The 27265-nt window shown below is 37.9% G+C and overlaps 1 long non-coding RNA gene across 1 annotated transcript in view; it reads left to right on the forward strand.

Moving 5' to 3' along the window:
• LOC112132625 (uncharacterized) overlaps positions 1–27265 on the forward strand; it is a 74863-nt gene that overhangs the window by 1682 nt on the left and 45916 nt on the right. The window contains exons 2-3 of the long non-coding RNA XR_008523661.2: positions 1377–1502; positions 9355–9388. This is a non-coding gene — a long non-coding RNA (uncharacterized LOC112132625). The remainder of the gene's footprint in view (positions 1–1376; positions 1503–9354; positions 9389–27265) is intronic.

The raw sequence follows: 27265 nt of genomic DNA on the forward strand, positions 1-27265 counted from the left end.
CTGAGAATAACGAGTGATGGAGATACCTGGGTAAGATGTTCTGGAAAGATACCTATGGGGTTATGATATGAATCAGGTGAGAGGAGGGATGAGATGAATCCAGTTGTGTAGAAAGCAGACAGGAGCATATGTTGACACATTCTAGAAACTGAGGGCAGGCCAGTGAATTTGAAATTTGTAGCATGGAAGAAAAGAGTTATAGTAGGACGTTGGAGAAATAGAGAACTTGCAGACCAACAAAATTAATTTTTAAAAATTTAAATACGATGGAAAGCCACAGGATGGGTTAGGATGGAGAAGTAACAGAATTTCATCCTTAGCTATTTTGCTTTGTCAGCACAGTGCTACAAAATCACTTTTGTCCTCCTCTGAATGCTTTAACTTCTTTGAAGCTTTCTGTAATACAAAGGCATTTGATCTCTCCTTTTATGTGTTACTACTTATGATTTTTACCATTATCAAAACAACTACTATTTTCTCTTGTAATTTTTTGTTCATTTACCTGTTATCACTTGCACCCATGAGTACTTTGAGGGGGTATGTAGTATTTATCTTTGAATCCACAATGGGTAACAGATGCGTAACACATGTGGTACTCCAAAGAAGTTTTAAAAATAAATAAATCAAAAGATGATACTAAAACAAATTTTCCCCAAAGACACTTTTTTTTTTTTTTTGAGATGGAGTTTTGCTCTTGTTGCCCAGGCTGGAATGCAATGGCGCGATCTCGGCTCACTGCAACCTCCGCCTCCTGGGATCAAGTGATTCTCCTGCCTCAGCATCCTGAGTAGCTGGGATTACAGGCATGTGCCACCACATCTGGCTAATTTTGTATTTTTGGTAGAGACAGGGTTCCTCTATGTTGGTCAGGCTGGTCTCAAACTCCCGAACTGAGTTGATCCACCTGCTTCGGCCTCCCAAAGTGCTGGGATTACAGGCATGAGCCACCATGCCTGACATAGATACTTAATTTATAAAATTGCATTCAAAATTTTTCTTTTAAAAATTTTATCCTTAAAAATATTTGTAGAATTTAATTTAGTTCTTTTGGAAACTCTAACCTACACTTTTACCACCAAATTCAAATCAGTTTTATACAAAATCTACCCACCCTCATGAAGTCATCTTGAATACCATTATTCTTTTTGCTTCTATATCATTTTGTGGGAGAATTCTTATTCAGTTTTACCTGGTTTTAAAGTTATAAGGGTGTATGGGGTGTGTGTGTGTGTGTTTACATGTATCACATTTTTTACTAAGTAAAGTCCCAGAAGACGAGAACCACTTCTCCTTTAACAAATTGTATTTTATAATGCATGACACATGCATATAGCAAATTAAGCTTTGAGTAATTTTATTGAAATCTTATTTCACAGAATGAATTTCAAAAACCAAATGAGTTTTGCTGGGTGTTTCAAGATGGCCAAACAGGAACAGCGCCAGTCTACAGCTCCCAGTGTGATCAATGCAGAAGAAAGGTGATTTCTGCGTTTCCAACTGAGGTACTTGGTTCATCTCACTGGGACTGGTTGGACAGTGGGTGCAGCCCACAGAGGGTGAGCTGAAGCAGGGCAGGGCGTCATCCCACCTGGGAAGCACAAGGGGTTCGGGGATTTCCCTTTCCTAGCAAAGGGATGCCGTGACAGACTACCTGGAAAAACAGGGCACTCTCACCCAAATATGGTGCTTTTCCCAAAGTCTTAGCAACCGACAGACGAGGTGATTCTCTCCAGTTCCTGGCTCAGCGGGTTCCACACTCACGGAGTCTTGCTCACTGCTAGTACGGCAGTCTGAGTTCAATCTGCGAGGTGGCAGCCTGGCAGGGGGAGGAGCATATGCCATTGCCAAGGCTTCAGTAGGTAAACAAAGCAGCTGGAAGGTCGAACTGGGCAGAGCCCACTGCAGCTCAACAAGGCCAACTGCCTCTACACTCCAACTCTGCGGGCAGGGCATAGCAGAACAAAAAAGCAGGCAACTTCTGCAGACTTAAATGTCCCTGTCTGACAGCTCTGAAGAGAGTAGTCATTCTCCCAGCAGGGCATTTGAGCTCTGAGGACAGACAGACTGCTGCCTCAAGTGGGTCCCTGAGCCCCGTGTAGCTGAACTGGGAGACACCTGCCAGTTGGAGCTGACAGACACCTCTTATAGGCAGCTGCCCCTCTGGGACAAAGCTTCCAGAAGAAGGATCAGGCAGCAATATTTGCTGTTCTGCAATATTTGCTGTTGGGCAGCCTCCACTGGTGATACCCTGGCAAACAGGGTCTGGAGTGGAACTCCAGTAAACTCCAACAGACCTGCAGCTGAGGGACCTGACTGTTAGGAGGAAAACTAACAAACAGAAAGGAATAGCATCAACATCAACAAAAAGGACATCTACAAGAAAACACCTTCTGTAGGTCATCAACATCAAAGACCAAAGGTAGATAAAAACCACAAAGATGGAGAGAAACCAGAGCAGAAAAGCTGAAAATTCTAAAAATCAGAGCACTTATTCTCATCCAAAGGATTGCAGCTCCTGACCAGCAATGGAACAAAGTTGGACAGAGAATGACTTTGAAGAGTTGACAGAAGTATGCTTCAGAAGGTCAGTAATAACAAACTTCTCTGAGCCAAAGAAGGATGTTTGAACACATTGCAAGGAAGCTAAAAACCTTGAAAAAGGATTAGATGAATGGCTAACTACTATAAACAGTGTAGAGAAGACCTTAAATGACCTGATGGAGCTGAAAACCGTGGCACGAGAACTTTGTGACACATGCACAAGCTTCAATAGCCGATTCAATCAAGTGGAAGAAAGGGTATCAGTGATTGAAGATAAAATTTATGAAATAAAGTGAGAAAACAAGGTTAGAGAAAAAAAGTGAAAAGAAACGAACAAAGCCTCCAAGAAATATGGGACTATGGGAAAAGACCAAATCTACGTTTGAGTGGTGTACATGAAAACAGTGGGGAGAATGGAACCAAGTTGGAAAACACTCTTCAGGATATTGTCCAGAAGAACTTCCCCAACCTAGTTAGGTAGGCCAACATTCAAATTCAGGAAATACAGAGAACACCACAAAGATACTCCTCAAGAAGATCAATGCCAAGACACATGATTGTCAGATTCACTAAGGTGGAAATGAAGGAAAAAGTGTTAAGAGCAGCCAGAGAGAAAGGTCGAGTTACCCACAAAGGAAAGCCCTTCAGACTTACAGGGGCTCTATCAGGAGAAACCCTACAAGCCAGAAGAGAGTGGGGGCCAATATTCAACATCCTTAAAGAAAAGAATTTTCAACCCATAATTTCATATCCAGCCAGACTAAGCTTCATAAGTGAAGGATAAATAAAATCCTTTAAAGGCAAGCAAATACTGAGAGATTCTGTCACCACCAGGCCTGCCTTAAAAGGGCTCTGGAAGGAAGCACTAAACATGGAAAGAAACAACCAATACCAGCCATTGCAAAAACATGCCAGATTGTAAAGACTGCCAATGCTAGGAAGAAACTGCATCAATTAACAGGCAAAATAACCAGTGAACATCATAATAATAGGATAAAATTCACACATAATATTATTAACCTTAAATGTAAATGGGCTAAATGCCCCAATTAAAAGACACAGACTGGGAAATTGGATAAGGAGTCAAGACCCATCAGTGTGCTATGTTCAGGAGAACAATCTCACATGCAAAGATGCACATAGGCTCAAAATAAAGAGATGGAGGAAGATTTACCAAGCAAATGGAAAGCAAAAAAAGCAGAGGTTGCAATCCTAGTCTCTGATAAAAGAGACTTTAGACCAACAAAGATCAAAAGAGACAAAGAAGGCCATTACATAATGGTAAAGTGACTAATTCAACAAGAAGAGCTAACTATCTTAAATATATATGAACCCAATACAGGAGCACCCAGATTCATAAAGCAAGTCCTTAGAGACCTACAAAGCGACTTAGACTCCCACACAATAATAATGGGAGACTTTAACACCCCACCGTCCATATTAGACAGATAAACAAGACAAAAGGTTAACAAGGATATCCAGGACCTGAACTCAGCTCTGCAACAAGCAGACCTAAGAGACATCTACAGAACTCTCCACCACAAATCAACAGAATATTCATTCTTCTCAGCACCACATCATACTTATTCTAAAATTGACCACACAATTTGAAGTAAAGCATTCCTCAGCAAATATAAAAGAACAGAAATCACAACAAACTGTCTCTCAGACCACAGTGCAATCAAATTAGAACTCAGGATTAATAAACTCTCTCAAAACCACACAACTACATGGAAACTGAACAAGTTGCTCCTAAAAGAATACAGAGTAAATAATGAAACAAAGGCAGAAATAAGGATGTTCTTTGAAACCAATGAGAACAAAGACACAATGTACCAAAATATCTGGAACACATTTAAAGCAGAGTGTCAAGGGAAATTTATAGCACTAAATGCCCACAAGTAAAAGCAGGAAAGATGTAAAATCGACAACCTAACATTACAATTAAAAGAACTAGAGAAGCAAGAGCAAACAAATTCAAAAGCTAGCAGAAGGCAAGAAATAACTAAGATCAGAGCAGAACTAAAAGAGATAGAGACATAAAAATCCTTCAAAAAATCAGTGAAACCAGGAGCTGGTTTTTTGACAAGATCAACAAAATAGATAGAGTGCTAGCAAGACTAATAAAGAATAAAAGAGAGAAGAATCAAATAGACAAAATAAAAAATGATAAAGAGGATATCACCACCAATCCCACAGAAATACAAACTACCATGAGAGAATACTATAAACACTTCCATGCAAATAAACTAGAAAATCTAGAAGAAATGGATAAAATCCTGGACACATACACCCTTTCAAGACTAAACCAGGAAGAATTTGAGTCTCTGAATAGACCAATAACAGGCTCTGAAATAGAGGCAATAATTAATAGCCCAACAACCAAAAAAAGTTCAGGAACAGATGGATTAACAGCCGAATTCTACCAGAGGTATAAAGAGGAGCTGGTACCATGTCTTCTGAAATTATTCAAATTAATAGAAAAAAAGGGAATCCTCCCTAACTCATGTTATGAGGCCAACACTGTCCTGATACCAAAGCCTGGCAGAGACACACAAAAAAAGAGAATTTTAGACCAATATCCCTGATGAACATCAATGCAAAAATCCTTAATAAAATACTGGCAAACCAAATCCAGCAGTCCATCAAAAAGCTTATCCACTATGATAAAGTCGGCTTCATCCCTCGGATGCAAGGCTGGTTCAACATATGAAAATCAATAAACGTAATCCATCACATAAACAGAACCAATGACAGAAACCACATGATAATCTCAACAGATGCAGAAAAGGCCTTCAACAAAATTCAACAGCCCTTCATGCTAAAGACTCTCAATAAACTAGGTATTGATGGAATGTATCTCAAAATAAGAAGAGCTATTTATGACAAACCCACAGCCAATATCATATTGAATGGGCAAAAACTGAAAGCATTCCCTTTGAAAACTGGCACAAGACAGGGATGCCCTCTCTCACCACTCCTATTCAACATAGGGTTGGAAGTTCTGGCCAGGGCAATCAGGCAGGAGAAAGAAATGAAGGGTATTCAATTAGGAAAATAGAAAGTCAAATTGTCCCTGTTGGCAGATGACATGATTGTATCTTTAGAAAACCCCATCATCTCAGCCCAAAATCTCCTTAAGCTGATAAGCAACTTCAGCAAAGTCTCAGGATACAAAATCAAGTGCAAAAATCACAAGCATTCCTATACACCAATAACAGACAAACAAAGAGCAAAATCATGAGGGAACTCCCATTCACAATAGCTACAAAGAGAATAAAATACCTAGGAATCCAAATTACAAGGGATGTGAAGGAATTCTTCAAGGGGAACTACAAACCACTGCTCTATGAAATAAAAGAGGACACAAACAAATGGAAGAATATTCCATGCTCATGGCTAGGAAGAATCAATATTGTGAAAATGGCCATACTGCCCAAAGTAATTTATATATCCAATGCCATCCCCATCAAGCCACCAATGACTTTCTTCACAGAATTGGAAAAAACTACTTTAAAGTTCATATGGAACCAAAAAGGAGCCTGCGTTGCCAAGACAATCCTAAGCCAAAAGAACAAAGCTGGAGGCATCACGCTACCTGACTGCAAACTACACTACAATGCCACAGTAACCAAAACAATATGGTACTAGTACCAAAACAGATATATAGAACAACAGAACAGAACAGAGGCCTCAAAAATAACACCACACATCTACAACCATCTGATCTTTGACTAACCTGACAAAAACAAGAAATGGGGAAAGGATTCCCTATTTAATAAGTGGTGCTGGGAAAACTGGCTAGCTATATGTAGAAAGCTGAAACTGGATCCTTTCCTTACACCTTATACAAAAATTAAGTCAAGATGGATTAAAGACTTAAATGTTAGACCTAAAACCATAAAAACCCTAAAAGAAAACCTAGGCAATACCATTCAGGACATAGGCATGGGGAAGGACTTCACGTATAAAACACCAAAAGCAATGGCAACAAAAGCCAAAATAGACAAATGGGATCTAATTAAACTAAAGAGCTTCTGCACAGTAAAAGAAACTATCATCACAGTGAACAGGCAACCAACAGAATGGGAGAAAATTTTTGCAATCTACCAATCTGACAAATGGCTAATATCCAGAATCTACAAAGAACTCAAAGAAATTTTTACAAGAAAACAACAAACAACCCCATCAAATAGTGGGCAAATGATATGAACAGACACTTCTCAAAAGAAGACATCTGTGATGCCAACAGACACATGTAAAAATGCTCATCACCACTGGTCATCAGAGAAATGCAAATCAAATCCACAATGAGATACCATCTCGTGCCAGTTAGAATGACAATCATTAAAAAGTCAGGAAACAACAGATGCTGGAGAGGATGTGGAGAAATAGGAATGCTTTTACACTGTCAGTGGGAGTGTAAATTAGTTCAACCATTGTGGAAGACAGTGTGGAAATTCCTCAAGGATCTAGAACTAGAATTACCGTTTGACAGAGTAATCCCATTACTGGGTATAACCCAGGGATTATAAATGATGCTACTAGAAAGACACATGCATATGTATGTTTATTGCAGCACTATTCACAATAGCAAAGACTTGGAACTAACCCAAATGTCCATCAATGATAGACTGGATTAAGAAAATGTGGCACATATACACCATGGAATACTATGCAGCCATAAAAAAGGATGAGTGCATGTCCTATGCAGGAACATGGATGAAGCTGGAAACCATCATTCTCAGTAAACTATCACAAGGAGAGAAAACCAAACACCACATGTTCTCACTCATAGGTGGGAATTGAACAATGAGATCACCTGGACACAGGGCGGGGGAACATCACACATCAGGGTCTGTCAGGGGATGGGGGCCTGGGGGAGGGATATCATTAGGAGAAATCCCTAATGTAAATGATAAGTTGATGGGTGCAGCAAACCAACATGGCACATGTATACCTATGTATCAAACCTGCACATTGTGCACATTTACCCCAGAACTTAAAGTATAATAAAAAATAAAATTAATAAATAAATAAACAAATGAGTTAATTCCGTTCTTTACCCTCAGTCCTCCTTGATTTCTTCCATCTTATTTTATTAATCTAACTAACCCTATCATCTGACCAAAGCAGCCTTAATATTCTCTTTAGCCTGTCTGAACTTTGTGGAGGAGTTTTTTTGTTCCTGATTATAGGGCCCTGATCTGCTTTTTTAGAGCATCTACTTCACAAAACTTGTAATTATTAATTCTACCTCTGCTTCTTTGAGATGTAAATCTTCTCCCAGACTCTTGACAATTTTACAAAGCAGGAATGTCTTTCTGAAGGACTTTCTTCAAGCCATTCCTTTGAAATGCAATGATCAAGAAAGATAATACCCATCTCCTAGTCTCAGTAGGAGGGTAGGAACCTAACTTCCACAAAGTATAATTAGCAAACACAGCCTAAACAGATTGATCAACCTCCCACTAAAATTTTCCAGGATTTTTCTACCAGATCACCTATTGCTTAAAACCCTCCTGTCTTTTGTTTCCGCAGAGTTGAGTTCAATCTCTCCCCTCTATTGCAATAGTCCTGAATAAAATCTTCCTTGCCTCTGAACTCTCTCTGATAAAATTTGTATTTGATACATCCCTCCTGTAAATTTCCATTGCAGGTGACTATTTTCCTCTTGTTGGCTTATATGGGAATAGGCAGATATATTGAGGGACTACAGATTGGTTCTAGTGTATTGAATCCAGTGTATTTTTAAAATTGGATCTAGTGTATTCAAACTCCAAAAGGTAGTCTATTTATTCTTTCGTCCTTTCTGTGTATGTGGTCAAACAGGTTTTGAATGATTTGTGCCTATATCATGGGCATAGTGGCTCTTTCTTATCTTCTACTAATACTTTTGACAGCTTTACAGAAGGCCATATGGCCACCAGATTTTGCCAACAAATTTGTGCTCGACCATGGGTAGCATGGTGTACCTTTTCTCTTCTACTTATCTATTTAACGCTTTAAATCTGGGTCATCTACTGTGGTAAAGTGCTTGCCATATGGACTCCCTTCTGGAGGTACCACATTTAAAAAATAATTTTATATAAAATTAAGGAAGGGACAGAAAGTTTCTTATCTTCATTTAGCAGACGAGGCTGCAGTAAAGATAACCTAAGCAACTTGGTCAAGGTAGAGCAAAGATTAGCCTCATGTGTCCTATTCTGGATCTTTAAACAAAGTAATTTTCTGTCCCCTCTGATAGAGTTGCTACAGAGGAGAGAGCTCCTTCAGCATAACATGGTTTCAGGAGAAAATTTGTTCAAACTCCCTTCAGGAAAAACAAATTTCCCAGACTGGTGGTAAATACTATAATGGCATTGATGTAATTGACTGATTTTTCAATTCTAATATATAAACTTTAAAATACTGAAAATCAACGTACCTTTGAAATGAATCCATCATTTGTTTAATCTTTAATAAAGACTAATAAATACACAGTGGAAGAGAAATAACACAAACTTGTCTGAAAACTACAGAGGTCTCTATTGCTCTTACTTTGTTTTTAATTGCAAACAGAACAGGAATAAACAAATGCAAATTTGGACATTAGAACAATGTCCAACTATAGAAACATGAAATAAATAAATGAACTCCCTACAAAAAACAGGCTGAAAATGGTTTACATAATAAATGATATGCTAAAGAAATAAGGACAAAAATCATTCTGTAGCTGTGTATTAGTGAGAGTTAATTTTCTCTGTAAGATCAAAGGAAGAAAACAGTGGATCTTCAAAGTTAACATCCCATCTTTTTAAATTTTCTCTTTAGATTATCCTCGATACTTGGATAATGTCCATATATGGTGAGTTTGTTCAATAATATGCTTTCCTCATCTCTGGAAAAACTACATAATGAATCTTTATTCTGGTACTGCTGCCATTAGGTGTATTATCTTTCTTGTGCTTAACCTATAGATGCACACTTTACCACCCCTTTTGTTTTGTTTTCTTGTGAATTCTCCTTTATATATATTTTGAGTAGGTAACGCAGTCATAAATATGGTGGTTGATTGCTTAGGATACTAATCATTTCCTCGTCCACGTGATTGAGAGTAGAACTACATTTCTCCTCCCAACAGGTGCTGATTTTGGCCATGTAACTTTATTTTATGTTATGGTGAGTAGATTAAATCTCTGAAATTTTAGGCTTTGTCATGTCACTTGCTTTAATCAGATAAATATTTACTGGTGTGACACAAGCAAACACCTGAAGCATACTGGCATGATGAGGTATTGATTCATGTTTCTGGCATCACCATAGGCAGATAATGTGCTGGCTAGCCTGGAAGTCTATGAAAAATAAAAAACACGGGGAATATATTTAAACCCAACCTGAATCTTGGACTCAAGCCTAACTCTGCCCAGCTTAGATCAATTGAACTGCAGCCAAACCAGAGGTACCTGAAATAGAATAAATGATCATTGATTTAAGCCATTAAATTTAGGAGTGGTTTGTTATTCAGCATTATGTGTAGCTAACCACTAGACAACAGTGTACACGTTCAAAATATATAGTAAAAGAAATTCTTATTCATTCCTCCTTTTCTAATCGACCACGTTTTTGCCCAGAATAAAATATATTTTATATATATATATATAATCAATTGCTTACACATTCTTCAAAGCATGCATATGCAAGTAAACATATATTTACAAACAGACATAGATCCATCTCAAAAAAAGATCATATATCACACATACAATTCTGTTTCATTTTTGTCACTTAACTTGCCTTCAGAATACTTCATATTGGTATGAAAATATCTGCCTCTTACTTTGTAATGCTTCAATTATATTCCCTTTATAAAACTGTCATAACATGTTAAAGTAGCCTTCATTTTTAGACATTATAGATTCTTCCTGAACTTTTCATTCTCCTCCATTTTGAAGAATCTTCATGCTATTATGAGTACTTGATTTGAAAGTTTTATCTCCTATTATTACTTTTTCAATAGCAGTAAAAGTTAGTACATGTTTATCATTTAGCAAGGGCTGCTTAACTACACTATCTCATTTAATCTTCACACTAATCTTGTCAGACAAATATAACCATAACATCACAATTTCACTGAAGCTGAAAAAAGTTTAGAGTTCACCCCACTCACAGATGATATGACTGAGCTTTCAAATTCATGCTCTCCTTTTTACAATATTGATTGACCCAGTATAGATGTGTTGAAAATGCACGGGTTTCAATGCTTGCTAACCCAAATTTTATTATTTCAAGTCAAATGAAGGAACATTCTCTTTCTACAGATGGGGCAGAAGTAGAGGTTAAATAAAGAAATAATGAAATACTATGCATTCATTTACTCAATACCTCTTTATTGCACATTTAGTACCTACAAAGCACTGTACTATGCCCTGTAGCTAGGCTAGAATATATATTTGAAAATAAACACAAATTTTGTGTTTATTCATGTGTAAAATGTAACAGAATATGGCATCCAAAAATACACTACTTTGACATAAGATTTATTTTGAGCTACAGGCAATTAAGAGGAAGCTGATACAGAAAAAACTTCTCTGCCTTCCCCTTTGTGCCAAAAGCAATACATAAATTTGTAAAGGTATCTTCTCATCACTCTCTACCAGGAAAGATGAAGTTAACTGCTAGAGGCAACTCTAGATGCTTATCAGCCAAAAGATGGCATACAGAGGAACATATAGAAGAATCTATATAAAAAACCTTACTAACCAGTCCTTGTCTAACATTGGCTCCCCAAAATATTTACCTTCCCACAATTTGCCACACCTGGAAGCTCCAAGTTGTCTTCTTTTCCTTGTCACTTTTGTACAAATTATTGTTCTTTGCCAAGATGCTATATAAGTTCAAGTTCTAAACTCGCCATGGAGTTACTCATCACTGAATGTTCTCATGTATATGCACAATGTATGTGTTAATAAACTTTTGTCTGTTTTTCTCCTGTTATTATCTTTTTGGCCAATCTAATTTAAAAATTTTTTAATTGATACACGATTGTACATATTTATGGGATACAATGACATTTTGATACATGCATACAATGTGTAATGAGCAAACTAGGGTATGTAGGATATCCATCACCTCAAGCATTTACCATATATTTGAGTTGAGAACAATTCAAATTTTCTCTTCTAGATATATTGAAATAGACAATAAATTGTTGTTAACTGTAGTCACAGTACTGTACTTTTGAACACTAGAACATATTCCATCTATCTGGTTGTATGTTTTTGCACATTATGTACCTGCTCTTCATTCTCCCTGGCCCTACTCAGCCACTGGAAGCTCTTCTACTCCACCTCCATGGGATCAAATATTTAGCTCCTGTATATATGAGTGAGAATATATGATATTTGTCTTTCTGTACCTGGGTTAACTCAATAATATGACTTCCAGTTCCATTCATATTGTGGCAAATGATTGGATTTTATTCTTTTTAATGGCTGAATAGTATGTAATTGTGTACATATGCCACATTTTCTTTATCCATTTAACTGGTAATGGACATAAATTGATTCTATACCTTGGCTATTGTGAATAATGCTGCAATAAATATGGAGGTACAGGTAACCTTTTGATTTACTAATTCTCTCCCTTTGGAGAAATACCCAGTACTGAGATTGCTGGATGATATGATTGTTTACTTTTAGTTTTTTGAGAAACCTCCAAACTTTTCTTCATAATGCCCATACTAATTCTCATTCTCACCAACAATGTATGAGTTCCCTTTACTTGATATTCTTGGCAACATCTGTTATTGTCTGTCTTTTTGGTAATAGTCATTTTAACTGGAGAGAAATGATATCTCATTAGGGTTTTGGTTTGCATTTCCATGATGGTTAGTGATACTGAACATTTTTTTATATATCTTTTGGCCATTTGTACATCTTCTGAAAAATGTGTATTCACATGGGCTTTGTCCAATTTTTGGAATGTTTTTCTATTCAGTTGTCTCTATTCTTTGTATATTTTGGATATTAGTCCCTTATTGAATGGATAGCTTGCAAATACTTTCTCCCATTCAACAAGTTGTCTCTTTCCTCTGCTGACTGTTAGTTTTGATATGAAAAAACTTTTTAATTTGTTTATTTTTTCTTTAGTTGACTCTGTTTTTGAGATCTTACTAAAAAATGTCTTCACCCAGATCAATGTTCTGAAGTGTTTTTCCACAGTTTTCTTCCAGTAGTTTCATAGTTTGGGGTCTGATATTTTGAGCAGATTTTTGCATATAGTGAGAGATAAGGGACTATTGCGGGATCTGGCCAACAGTCCACAGTGCAACAGGGCTCTTTCTTTGTTCCCAGGTGGATCAACAGGTCAAGAAATAAAAGACACACACAAGATAGTGAAAGCTGGGTCCAGGGGTGTCACCGCCTTCTGGTCCTGCGATGCCACCAATGCACTGGATATGCCAGCATTTATTATTAAGTTTAGTGAGGGCGGGGGTAAGTTAGTGAGGGACTCAGGGTCATTTGATTATGAGGTGAGATGGTCACATGGGGATGAAGTAATTCTTTAATATAACATCTGTATGCAGAAGTACAGTATACAGAGATAAGAATTTACAATATAGCGTGTGCATCAGTAATTTCTAACAGAGCCTTAAAACAGAAACACAGACTTTCCATAACCTATGATTAGCAAGATATTAATCAGCAGTAACAGTGCAGCAAAAGCTGATTACAAACAATCCATAGAAACAGGACACGAAGCTAGACAACTGGTTAGACCAGAAATTCTCAGAAGGGAGTATGCCTTAAACCTAAATAGGCCTAGAAGAGCTGTGGCAAGATGAGGGCATTTATAGCCCTATCTTATCCATATGAACAGGCACCCCTCATGCATCCATTTATAGGCTCTCCACAAGGGTCGCATTCCATTCCCAGAGCTATGAACATCTGCTTTTCTGGGATAGGAATCTTGGTGATGTGAAACCTCCCTGACTGCATGTTCATTCATAGGCTCTCTTCAGGGGAAAGCACATCATATGCTGTTGGCTCATTCTGGCAGTCCAACCTGGCATTGTCTTTACACAGTCCTGCATACAATTTTGTATTTACAACAATCAGGAGCATTTCATCTTTTATTCTGTAGCAATAGTTTCAGGGGGATCTCCCTGCAGGAGACTTGTTTTATTCTTCTGCATACGGATATCCAATTTTCCCTGTACCATTTATTGAAGACACAGTCCTTTTCCCAGTGTATATTCTTGGCTCCTTTGTTGAAAATGCATTGTCTGTAAATATGTGGATTTATTTCTGGGTGCTCTTTCTAATCCATTGGTCTATGTATCTGTTTGTTGTTGTTGTTGTTGTTGTTTTGTTTTTTGGTTTTTTTTTTTTTTTTTTTTTTTTGGCCAGCACTATCCTATTTTGGTTACCATGGCTTTGTAATACGTTTTGAAGTTACATAGTGTTATGCCTCCAACGTTGTTCATTTTCGGCAGAATTACTTTGGCTAGTAAGGGTATTTTATGTATCATATGTATTGCAGGATTGTTTTTTCTAATTCTGTGAAAATAACTGCAGTTTGGTGGTTTTCTGTAGTGGTAACTTTTGACACCTTTCTCTTTCTCATTTGTGTGTCTGCTCTACAAATGAGTTTTATATTTTCTCCTTTTTTCATGATGGTAGATTTGTGGTTTGGCTTCCAGATGTAGGAATTCCTTATGAATTTCTTGTATGGCTGTTTTAGTGATAATGAATTCCCTCCTTTTTATTATTGTCTGGTAAAGATTATATTTCTCCTTTATTTTTGAAGGATAGCTTTTCTGGGTATGGTATTCTTGATTGACAATTTTTTTTTTCTTTCAGCACTTTGAAATATAGCATTCCATTATCTCCTGCACTGTAAGTTTTCTGCTGATAAATCTGTTGGTACTTTAATAGCGATTTTCTTATATGTGACTTCACACTTTTGCTGTTTTTAATTCTATAGCTGGATGTCTATAATCTCAAAAGATTTGGGAAGTTTTCAGCTGTTATTTTATGAAATAGGTTTGCTATGCTTTTGCCAATCTCTTCTCCTTCTGGAATTCCCTAAATTCAAATATTTGGTCATTTTATGGTGTCTCACAAGTCACATAGGCTTTCTTTATTATTTTTTTCCTGAATGCTTTTGTTTGTTTCTTTGTTTTTCTGCTGAGTTATTTCAAATTCAGAAGTTCTTTCTCCTGCTTGATCTAGTTCATTGTTGAAGCTCTGGATTATATTTTTATTTCTTTCATTGAATTCTTCAGTATTTGTTTCTTCTTATATCTCACTGTATTTTTTTTTTTTATTTTTTAAATTTTTTATTATACTTTAAGTTCTAGGGTACATGTGCACAATGTGGATGTTTGTTGCATAAGTGTACATGTGCCATGTTGGTTTGCTGCACCCATCAACTCATCATTTACATTAGGTACCTCTCCTAATGCTATCCTTCCCCCAGGCCTCCACCCCTGACTGGCCCTGGTGTGTGATGTTCCCCGCCCTGTGTCCATGTGTTCTCATTGTTCAACACCCACTTATGAGTGAGAACATACGAGGTTTGGTTTTCTGTCCTTGTGATAGTTTGCTTAGAATGATAGTTTCCAGCTTCCTCCATGTCCCTGCAAAGGACATGAACTCATCAATTTTTATGGCTGCAAAGTATTCCATGGTGTATGTGTACCACATTTTCTTAATCCAGTCTATCATTGATGGACATTTGGGTTGGTTCCAAGTCTTTGCTATTGTGAGTAGTGTTGCAATATACTTATGTGTGCATGTGTCTTTATTGTAGAATGATTTACAATCCTTTGGGTATATGCACAGTAATGGGATTGGTGGGTCAAAAGGTATTTCTAGTTCCAGATCCTAAGGAACCACTGCACTGTCTTCCACAGTGGTTGAACTAATTTACGCTCACATCAACAGTGTAAAACCACTCTTATTTCTCCACATTCTCTCCAACATCTGTTGTCTCCTGACTTTTTAATGATCGCCCTTCTAACTGGCATGAGATGGTATCTCATTGTGGTTTTGATTTGCATTTCTCTGATAACCAGTAATGATGAACATTTTTGCATATGTCAGTTGTCTGCATAAATGTCTTCTTTTGAGAAGTGTCTGTTCATATCCTTTGCCACTTTTTGATGGAATTGTTTTTCTGTTTGTTTGCTTGTTTGTTTGTTTTTTGTAAATTTGTTTGTGTTCTTTGAAGATTCTGGGTATTAGCCATTTGTCAGATGGGTAGATTGCAAAAATTTTCTCCCGTTCTGTAGGTTGCCTGTTCACTCTGATGATAGTTTATTTTGCTGTGCAGAAGCTCTTTAGTCTAATTAGATCCCATTTGTCTATTTTGGCTTTTGTTGCCATCGCGTTTGGTGTTTTAGTCATGAAGTCTTTGCCTATGACTATGTCCTGAATGGTATTGCCTAGGTTTTCTTCTAGGGTTTTTATGGTTTTAGGTCTAACTTTTAAGTATTTAATCCATCTTGACTTAATTTTTGTATACCGTGTGAGGAAGGGATCCAGTGTCAGCTTTCTGCATATAGTTAGCCAGTTATCCCAGCACCATTTATTAAATATGGAATCCTTTCCCCATTTCATGTTTTTGTCAGGTTTGTCAGTCAGATGGTTGTAGATGTGTGGTGTTATTTCTGAGGCCTCTGTTCCATTGTTCTATATATCTGTTTTGGTACCAGTAACGTGCTGTTTTGGTTACTGTAGGCTTGTAGTATAGTTTGAAGTCAGGTAGCGTGATGCCTCCAGCTTTTTTCTTTTAGCTTAGGATTGACGTGGCAACACAGGCTCTTTTTTGGTTCCATATGAACTTTAAAGTGTTTTTTTCCAATTCTGTGAAGAAAGTCATTGGTAGCTTGATGGGGATAGCATTGAATCTATAAATTACTTTGGGTAGTATGGCCATTTTCATGATATTGATTCTTCCTATCCATAAGCATAAAATTTTCTTCAATTTGTTTGTGTCCTCTTTTATTTTGTTGAGCAGTGGTTTGTAGTTCTCCTTTAAGAGGTCCTTCACATCCTTTGTAAGTTGGATTCCTTGGTATTTTATTCTCTTTGTAGTAATTGTGAATGGGAGTTCCCTCATGATTTTGCTCTTTGTCTGTTATTGGTGTATAGGAATGCTTCTGATTTTTGAACATCGATTTTGTATCCTGAGAATTTGCTGAAGTTGCTTATCAGCTTAAGGAGATTTTGGGCTGAAACATTAGGGTTTTCTAAATATATAATCATGTCATCTGCCAACAGAGACATTTTGACTTCTTCTTTTCCTAATTGAATACACTTCATTTCTGTCTCTTGTCTGATTGCCCTAGCCAGAAGTTCCAACACTATGTTGAATAGGAGTGGTGAGAGAAGGCATCCTTGTCTTGTACCAGTTTTCAAAGGGAATGCTTCCAGGTTTTGCCCATTCAGTATGATATTGGCTGTGGGTTTGTCATAAATAGCTCTTATTATTTTGAGATACATTCCACAATACCTAGTTTATTGAGAGTTTTTAGTATGAAGGGGTGTTGAATTTTATCGAAGGCCTTTCTGCATCTATTGAGATTATCATGTGGTTTTTGTCATCGGGTCTGTTTATGTGATGGATTACGTTTATTGATTTGTGTATGTTGAACCAGCCTTGCATCCCAGGGATGAAGTCAACTTGATCGTGGTGGATACGCTTTTTCATATGCTGCTGGATTCAGTTTGCCAGTATTTTATTGAGGATTTTCACATCAATGTTAATCATGGTTATTGGCCTCAAATTCTCTTTTTTTGTGTGTCTGTGCCAGGCTTTGGTATCAGGATAATGTTGGCCTCATAACATGAGTTAGGGAGGATTCCCTCTGTTTCTGTTCATTGAAATTGTTTCAGAAGGAATGGTACCATCTCCTCTTTGTAGCTCTGGTAGAATTCAGCAGTGAATCTGTCTGGTCCTGGACTTTTTTTTATTGGTAGGCTATTAATTATTGCCTCAATTTCAGAGCCTCTTATTGGTCTATTCAGAGATTCAACTTCTTCCTGGTTTAGCCTTGGTAGGTGTATGTGTCCAGGGATTTATCCATTTCTTCTAGATTTTCTAGTTTATTTGCATAGAGGTTTTTATAGTATTCTCTCATGGGAGTTTGTATTTCTGTGGGATCAGTGGTGATATACCTTTATAATTTTTTATTGTGTCTATTTGATTCTTCTCTCTTTTATTCTTTATTAGGCTTGCTAGCACTCTATATATTTTGTTGATCTTTTCAAAAAACAAGTTCCTGGATTCATTGATTTTTGAAGGTTTTTTTTTCTCCATATCCTTCAGTTCTGCTCTGATCTTAGTTATTTCTTGCCTTCTGCTAGCTTTCGAATTTGTTTGCTCTTGCTTCTCTAGTTCTTTTATTGTGATGTTAGGTTGTCAATTTTAGATCTTTTCTGCTTTCTCTTGTGGGCATTTAGTGCTAGAAATTTCCCTCAACACACTGCTTTACATGTGTCCCAGAGATTTTGGTACCTTTTGTCTTTGTTCTCATTGGTTTCAAAGAACATCTTTATTTCTGCCTTCATTTTGTTATGTAATCAGTAGTCACTCAGGAGCAGGTTGGTCAGTTTCCATGTAGTTGTGTGGTTTTAAGTGAGTTTATTATTCCTGAGTTCTAATTTGATTGCACTGTGGTCTGAGAGACAATTTGTTGTGATTTCTGTTCTTTTACATTTGCTGAGGAGTGTTTTACTACCACTTGTGTGGTCAGTTTTAGAATAAGTGCGATGTGGTGCTGAGAAGAATGGATATTCTGTTGATTTGGGGTATAGAGTTCTGCAGATGTCTATTAGGTCCTCTTGGTCCAGAAGCTGAGTTCAAGTCCTGAATATCATTGATAACCTTCTCTCTTGTTGATCTGTCTAATATTGACAGTGGGGTGTTAAAGTCTCCCATTATTGTGTTGGAGTCTAAATCTCTTTGTAGGTCTCTAAGGACTTGCTTTATGAATCTGGGTGCTGCTGTATTGGGTGTAAATATATTTAGGATAGTTAGCTTTTCTTGTTCAATTGATTGTTTTATCATTATGTAGCAGCCTTCTGTGTCTCTTTTGATCTTTGTTGGTTTAAAGTCTGTTTTATCAGAGACTAGGATTGCAGCCCCTGAGTTTCTGTTGTTCTTGTTGTTGTTTTGCTTTCCATTTGCTTGGTAGATCTTCCTCCATCTCTTTATTTTGAACTTGTATGCGTCTTTGCCCATGAGATGCATCTCCTGACTATAGCACATTGATGGGTCTTGAATCTTTATCCAATTTTCCAGTCTGTGTCTTTTAATTGGGGCATTTAGCTCATTTACATTAAGGTTAACATTGTTATGTTTGAATCTGATCCCCATTATGATGTCAGCCAGTTATTTTGCCTATTAATTGATGCAGTTTCTTCATACTGTTGATGCTCTTTACAATTTGGCATTTTTTTGCAGTGGCTGGTACCAGTTCTTCCTTTCCATGTTTAGTGCTTCCTTCAGGAGCTCTTGTAAGACAGGCCTGGTGGTGACAAAATTTCTTGGCATTTTCTTGTCTGTAAAGGATTTTATTTCTTCTTCACTTATGAAGCTTATTTTGGCTGGATATGAGATTCTGAGTTGAAAATTCTTTTCTTTGAGAATGTTGAATGTTGGCCCACACTCTCTTCTGGCTTGTAGGGTTTCTGCTGTTAGTCTCATGGGCTTCCCTTTGTGGGTAACCCGACCTTTCTCTCTGGCTGCCCTTAACATTTTTTCCTTCATTTCAACCTTGGTGAATCTGACAATTATGTGTCTTGGGGTTGCCCTTCTTCAGGAGTACCTTTGTGGTGTTCTCTGTATTTCTTGAATTTGAATATTGGCCTGCCTTGCTAGGTTAGGGGCGTTCTCCTGGATAGTATCCTGAAGAGTGTTTTCTAACTTGGTTCCATTCTCCCCGTCACTTTCTGGTATACCAATCAAACATATATTTGGTCTTTTCACGTAGTCCCATATTTCTTGGAAGCTTTGTTTGTTTCTTTTCACTCTTTTTTCCCTAATCTTGTTTTCTCATTTTATTTCATTAATCTGATCTTCAATCACTGTTATCCTTTCTTCTACTTGATCAAATTGGCTATTGAAGCTTGTGCATGCATCACGAAGTTCTCATGCCATGGTTTTCAGCTCCATCAGGTCATTTAAGGTCTTCTCTACACTGTTTATTCTATTTAGCCATTCTTCTAATCTTTTTTTCAAGGTTTTTGGGTTTTTGGCTTCCTTGCCATGGGTTTGAACATGCTTCTTTAGCTTGGAGAAGTTTGTTATTACCAACCTTCTGAAGCCTACTTCTGTCAACTCGTCAAACTCATTCTCCATCCAGTCTTGCTCCCTTGCTGACCGCGAGCTGCAATCCTTTGGAGGAGAAGAGGTGCTCTGTTTTTCGGAATTTTCAGCTTCTCTGCTCTCTTTTCTCACCATCTTTGTGGTTTTATCTACCTTTGGTCTTTGATGTTGGTGACCTACAGATGGGATTTTAGTGTGGATGTCCTTTTTGTTGATGTTGATGCTATTCCTTTCTGTTTGTTAGTTTTCCTTCTAACAGTCAGACCCCTCAGCTGCAGGTTTATTGGAGTTTGCTGGAGGTATATGCCAGATCCTGTTTGCCTGGGTATCACCAGCAGAGGCTGCAGACCAGCAAATATCGCTGCCTGATCCTTCCTCTGGAAGCTTCGTCCCAGAGGGGCATCTGCCTGTTTGAGGTGTCTGTCGGCCCCTACTGGGAGGTGTTTCCCAGTCAGTCTATACGGGGTTCATGGACCTACTTGAGGAGGCAGTCTGTCCATTCTCAGAGCTCGAATGCAGTGCTGAGAGAACCACTGCTCTCTTCAGAGCTGTCAGACAGGGACATTTAAGTTTGCAGAAGCTGTCGGCTGCCTTTTGTTTTACTATGCCCTGCCCCCAGAGGTGGAATCTATAGAGGCAGTAGGCCTTGCTGAGCTGCAGTTGGCTCTGCCCAGTTCATGCTTCCAGGCCTCTTTGTTTACACCTTGAGCTACTCAAGCCTCAGCAATGGCAGACACCTCTTCCTCCATCCAGCTGCAGCATGGCAGGTGGATCTCAGACTGCTCCACTAGCAGTGAGCAAGTCTCCCTGGGCATGGGACCCACTGAGCCAGGCACGGGAGGGTATCTCCTGGTCTGCTGGTTGCTAAGACTCAGGGAATAGCACAGTATTTGGTCAGGTGTGAACTGTTTCTCCAGATACAGTCAGTCACGGCTTCCCTTGGCTAGGAAAGGGAAATCTCCTGACCCTTTGCGCTTCCTGGGTGAGGCAATGTCCCACCCTGCTTCAGCTCACCCTCCTGGGTTGCACCCACTGTCCAACCAGTCCCAGTGAGATGAACCAGGTACCTCAGTTGGAAATGCAGAAATCACCCATCTTTTGCGTCGATCTCGCTGGGCGGTGCAAACTGGAGCTGTTCATATTCAGCCATCTTGGAAGTGACTCCCTCACTGACTATATTTAATAGCATTGTTTTGAATTCTTTTACAACCGTTTCATAGATTTCCTTTGCATGGGAAACTTGCTAGATAATTATTGTTTTCCTTTTGAGGCATCGTATTTTCTTTCTTTTTCCTTTTTTTGTGTTTTTATATTGATATCTGCACATCTGTTGTAACAATCACCTCTTCCAATTTTATGGATTGGCTTTCCTTGAGAAAGACTTTTTCCTGTTGATGTGTTTTGATTGGTAGGATGCTTTGGCTTTGATTCTGGATGGAAATAGTAGTGTAGTCTCCTTATGATTTCTTTGGCTGTAATCAGTGTCAGTATGTTTGTGAGCTCTTCAGTGGCTTACGTTTCAGTTATTAGAAGGCTCTGGAGAGGATTTGCTGGGGATGGGTACACTAAGTAGGCTGGTCCTTGGGCATCTGTGGTGGAGGTGGAAGGCCTCTCTTGCTGGTCCTTTGGCTCTTGTGCTGCATACATAAGCACCAGTGATGGTGGTTTGGGCAGGCTGATCTTTGGGCCCCCCAGGTCACTTGCTTAAGTGTTGGCAGTGGCAGTGGTGGGATAAGTGATCAGGTGGGTTCTCAGGTCACTGGATGGCATGTGTTGCATGGGCAAAGGGAGTGAGGGCTTGCAGGCCAACCCTTGGGCCCTTAAGTGGCATATGCATGCACAGCGGTGGCAGTGGCAAGCTAAGCAAAACCAATTCCCAGGCTTCCAGATGACACCTTCACATGGATGCCAGTGAAGGTGACAGAAGCAATCTGGATAGGCCCATCCTCACTCAGAGGGCACCTGTGTGTGCCAGCAGTGACCAGTAGGGAAGACCTGTCTTCAGGTTCCTACAGTGGTACACACAGCACCAGAGGCAGTGATATAAGGTAGTTTGATCCCCAGGCTCCTGGACAACACACACAGGCACTGGCAGGGGTTGCAATGGGCAAAATTGAGCCTGTCCTCAGTTACTCTGGTCATGTGCATGGGTACAGGCTGAATCTGGTAGGATGGGTCAACCCCCAGACCCCCAGACAGTGCATTAATGCCTGGGGATAGTGGCGGGTGGGGCAGACCTCTCCTTAGACCCCCAGACCCAATAAGCATGGGTGCCTGTGGGGGCAGGTATGGTGGGTCATTCCCCAGGCCCCCAGATGGTGCAAGTAGGTGCATTGATGGCAGTGGGCAGGGCCACCCTGTCCTCAGGTCCCTAGGCCATGCACATGGGCACAGCACAACAGTGGTGGTGGGCAGCAGTGGTGCTGGGGAGAACAGTCCTATAGCCAGCCCCCTGGATGACAGTGGCAGTGGTGGTGGGCTGGTTGGGTCAACACTAGGCTGCAGAAAGATGTCCAGATGGACCAGCATCCAGACTCCCCGAAGTTACATGCAGGTAGATGGCCCTGCTGCTGGGGGATGGCTGCTATCAGTGGCAACGGCCCATGGAAGGCAGTTCTCAGGCTCTGAGTAGCCTATTCTCCAGCTCCTTTGTCCTAGGGCAGCCTCTTTCGTGTGCTGTGCCACCTGTTCCTCTCTGTGTGGGCTACAGTGCTAGGGATCTGGTCAATAGGTCAAATCACTGGATCCAATCAGCATTATGATACAGCAGCCCTTTGCGTGGGTGTGAGGAAATGTCAGTGAAGCTCCAGGGATGTGGAGACGCGGAGGCATCTCAGAACCAGGACAGGATGTAATTTGCTGGGGTCAGAGCTTCCAAATTGGCACCATGCTACAACTGCTTGGATCTTGGGGTGGTAAGGGGTGGAATGCAGTATGAACTGCCTCTCTGAAACAACACCATTGAGTGGATTCCAGGCAATTCTCAATGTTAGTCTCAGGGCCCGCAAAGGACAAGAAGCTTTCCCGTGGCTAGGATTGCAAGAGTCAGCAGTGGCAATGTTGACAGCTGGGGATCTTTTGCTTATTTTTGTCCCTACACCAGGGAGTTTCTCCTACTTCCACGCTGGTTCCAAGTGAGTTGGCTGCTTTGCTTCTCTTTATTTCCATCCCTGAGAGGCTCTTCATCACTGCTTTGCTGAATTCCAGAGTTCTCTTTTAGAGACTACATTTAATGTACGATTATCCAGTCAGGCAATACTTTTGGTCTTCCTTGTGGAGGAGGCAGGCGCTGTGCACATAGCCATATTGCTGCTCCCTCAACTTGTCAATCAAATGTGCAAGACCCAGTCATTGAACCAAAGATAGGTAGAGGAAAAATTTTGTTTCCTCCCTTAAACATATCCATTCCATCTCTTGGCTGTTAGTTCCAAAAGTTATGTTGAATATAAGTTTAAATGGAAAAGAAAAGCAATGAAACCATTTGGCTAATGGATTTGGAGGCTTCAGTAAAGTAAAAGAACATAGTTTTCCACAGTGATGAAAGATTCATAAAATGGTTGTAACTTTCAGAGAGAGGGAGAAGAAATTGTTTAAAAAATAAATCACACGGGATGTCATAAATAATAATAATGAGTTATCATTTGTTGAGTGCCGACTCTATGCCAAATGATGTATATGAATTTACTAAATATTAATAATAATTTTATGATACTGTTTTTGTAATTGTGATTTTACAGTTAATAAAAATGAAGTTCAGAAACATAATTTTATGATACTGTTTTTATAATTGTGATTTTACAGTTAATAAAAATGAAGTTCAGAAACATTGTTTGTATTTTCCAAGGTTACTCAATAAAGGAAAGAACCCAGATTTGATCCTTTATCTGGCAGATTCAAAGTCCTTGCTTTTAATTATTTATAAAACACTTGCTCTGGAACAAGGCAGAAAATGGAAAGTTGAAGATTTTAAAATGAAACATAATGATCCCTTCACTTTTTTTCCTAAAGAAAATGAGGGTAGATTATTTAGATGTTCTGCTTTTTGGTGTATAAGGATGCTGTGGAATGTGAAAAAGCAACCAGGCTCTAGGTGTGTCAATATGATGGAGTAGAAATATATACAGTGAATCATCTTTTTCCCTGAATATGTAAAACTGGTTTCTAGGGGCTGAGCAAAAATTCTACCGTTTCTTTTCTTTCCACTACACTTACATGGATTCAACAGAAACCAAGTAAAATATTTATTTAGTGATGTATGCATTTGTAGTCAAACACACACACACACAAAAGTGCAATATTCTGGAGCTCCAGAGTCTAAAAATTCAGCTGAGTTAAATATGATAAATTAAAATACAGTATTTTTGCCCAAAATGTTAACAGCAGAGAATGCCAAAAATCTCAGTTTCTAATCAAGGAAAATAGGAGGCCTGCAATTTTGTAAAATAATAAACCTTTCAAAAAAATTTCCAAAACCTTGTTTATTTTCCAAATAAACAACTTTTGTTTGCTTTCAAGTTTTAAATATTGCCAAGTCACATCAACTGGGAGAAAGATTTAGATCCAAGCACGTTTAGATGATCTTTGCATAAATAATTAATAAAACAGAAGATAAGCTAACAAAACACAAAGGCTAGATATCGTGTATGGGATAAATTGATATTTAAACTCAATACAGTTTGAAGGTATTCTAAAATATATGCAAACACATTAAGCTAAGTAAGCTTAGAACACAATTAAAAATTTGTCTAAATCTATTTTCCCCGGAGTGGAGATTTTATAGCAATTGTTTAATTATATATGTGTCCATAATTCACTAATATTTCTAAAATATAAAAGAATAGTATATTGTTTTTAACACCTAAAAAGTTTGAAAAATCTATAAAACAAGGTATGGAAAAATTTTCATTAAAAAACTAAATATTTGACAATTATACATTAAATTTCCTAGAATTTAATATACTTACAGGGTTTATTTATTTGTTTAAAGTAATATCAAACTTTCATTCTTGGATTTCCTCTCCAAGACTTGGGGATAAATATAATTTTTTCAAGCCAATAAACCTGAATTGAATACATATACACTAACTGAGAGTTCAGGAAAATTTAAACATTAAAAAAAATATGAAGGAAGGAAAAACATTTTAAAAATTGACTCTAGCATATGTAATCCAAGTGCAAACTAAATCAATACTGCTCATTAAGATCTATAAAATGTTTTCTGAAATATCTATGCAACTATTTATGGAAAGTCTAATGTTTTTCCTATACTTTATAAATTCATAGTTAACATAGCCTCTCATTTTCATCATTGTTTCAGAGAAATTCCTTCTTCCAAATCTGTTCACTTTATGGGTTGGCTCAGGTGGATGAATGTGCAATTCTTTTTCCATACCATATCAATCCAGATATGGTACTCAGTCCTGATTTGCATACCTAAATAAATTACCTATGTACTTGCATACATGAACTTTGTGTGTATGGACAGCTTCACTGAGTTTTGGTGGAGAGAAATGGAGCTAATATCATACCAATCCAAACTTAAATGGAAAGTCAGACATAAAATTCCGTCAATCCCTCTCTCTTATTGCTGCCTTTGACACATGGCATCTTAGCAACTTCACCACACCCCCAACAGAGCATTTCTGTTACAGAACTTTTAGCACTTAGTGTTCTCCAACTCTTGCTAACAATATTTTCCCATAGCACGAATATCATTTCTGGTAGTAAAGAACAGAATGTTTGGCAATACCATGTTAAAACATTAATTAGTATTAAATCCAATCACTGGAAATTTCTTCCTTTCAATATTTCTTTTCAACTCAGAAGGAAATTATCAGTTTGTGGTTATTATGTCTTACACATTTTCTAACATTAGCTAATAACTTTTTAACAACAAAAATACAAGCCTCAGATAAGGGTTCTAGAAGGCAAATGTGTCTAATAAAATGAAGCTTTTTATTGTTTCTGTTTGAATATCTTTTTATTTGTGGTAATTAAAATTTTATTTTAAAATAAAAGTACTTTAATGAAAATGAGTCAATTTACAAAACACTAGGTAAAAATAATAGAGGAATGATGAATTCATGGAAAAACATTGTAAAATTTTATAAAATATTAACATTTAGGGAACACTTTCCTATAACAGAGAAAGTTAGCTTTTTTAGAGAAATTCTGTTGCCAACTGCTAAGTAAGTTTTTTAATCCAGCTCCACTTACATGTGATTTAAAATTAAGGTTTCTTTTGGATTTTTAAAAGCCAAATACCTGAGAAAACACAATGGAGTGCATGACACTCATGGTTTGATAAAGTGAAATGTGCAATTTCATTGGGAATGGTGAAACCTCAACTCTTGCTAATTCCACAAATCCTTCATCCCAAGATTCCATTTGAAATAGCATTACACTATAATGTATTTGATACCTTCAACAACAGATTGAAAAAGCAATGGAACTATGTGCAGTCAAAATTTGAGAGAGGTAAACCAAAGGTATTAAGAACAGTAACTACTTCAATCTTAGCATATTATACAGCCCACAAAACCTAGAAATGAGTCATTAGTGAATAAATGACTTAAAATAAAAATTGTCTTAATGGGATCTTCCCCAGAAATTGGAATTTAAAATGAAGTCCTTGATTTTCCACTGAAAATATGTTGTAGTGTTCACAGAGAATATACAGATTCATAGTCAGTGAAAGTGAGATGGTTTTGATAATAAAGGAAAAAAACTATTTATTTATTTATTTATTTATTTATACTAAATGAGATCGTGGCAGCAAGACATACAGCAAGTTTGAGCATCCTTCAAAGAAGATAAACCATTTTAAGTAGAGAAATTATTTGTTCCAGACCTCAAATTACTTGGCTATAAATCATGGGAGAGATGGTTTGGGCCTAGAGAACTATAAGGGCTGCTAATAGTACTGGCCTCTTAACACTGAAAAAAAAGAAAAGAAATAAATGCAATTTATATGGGCTCTTTGGCTTGCCAGATTTAATGGAACTTGACCATATGATGGGTCCACCATAAGGAGGCAGATGCAAAATGTTCTTCAAAAATGAATTGACTTTCTAAATAGAACCATCTAATATGGTACATTTTAAAACTGGCAAAAACAGTGATTTCAGTATTGATATAAGTGGTGTTAACTTGAGATCAAGGATGTAAAAAACAATTTTATTTTGCGAGTAGACAATCTTGTTCCTTAGTGTACCTAGTATTTCCAAGTAACTAAATCTAGATATCTTCGTATCAATTTGATTAAATCAAATTATGTATTTCTGCAAATTCAAGATTCACAGCACAGTTCCAGTGCAGTCTGCAAACACCTCTAAATTTTGGTTGTTGTTGTTGTTCAACCACTGCATGAGGTCCTGCATATGTGCAAATAGTAGAAGGTAGCTAGGGA

Source organism: Pongo abelii, chromosome 2, assembly GCF_028885655.2.
Source record: "Pongo abelii isolate AG06213 chromosome 2, NHGRI_mPonAbe1-v2.0_pri, whole genome shotgun sequence".
In the NCBI taxonomy this organism is placed as follows: Eukaryota; Metazoa; Chordata; class Mammalia; order Primates; family Hominidae; genus Pongo; species Pongo abelii.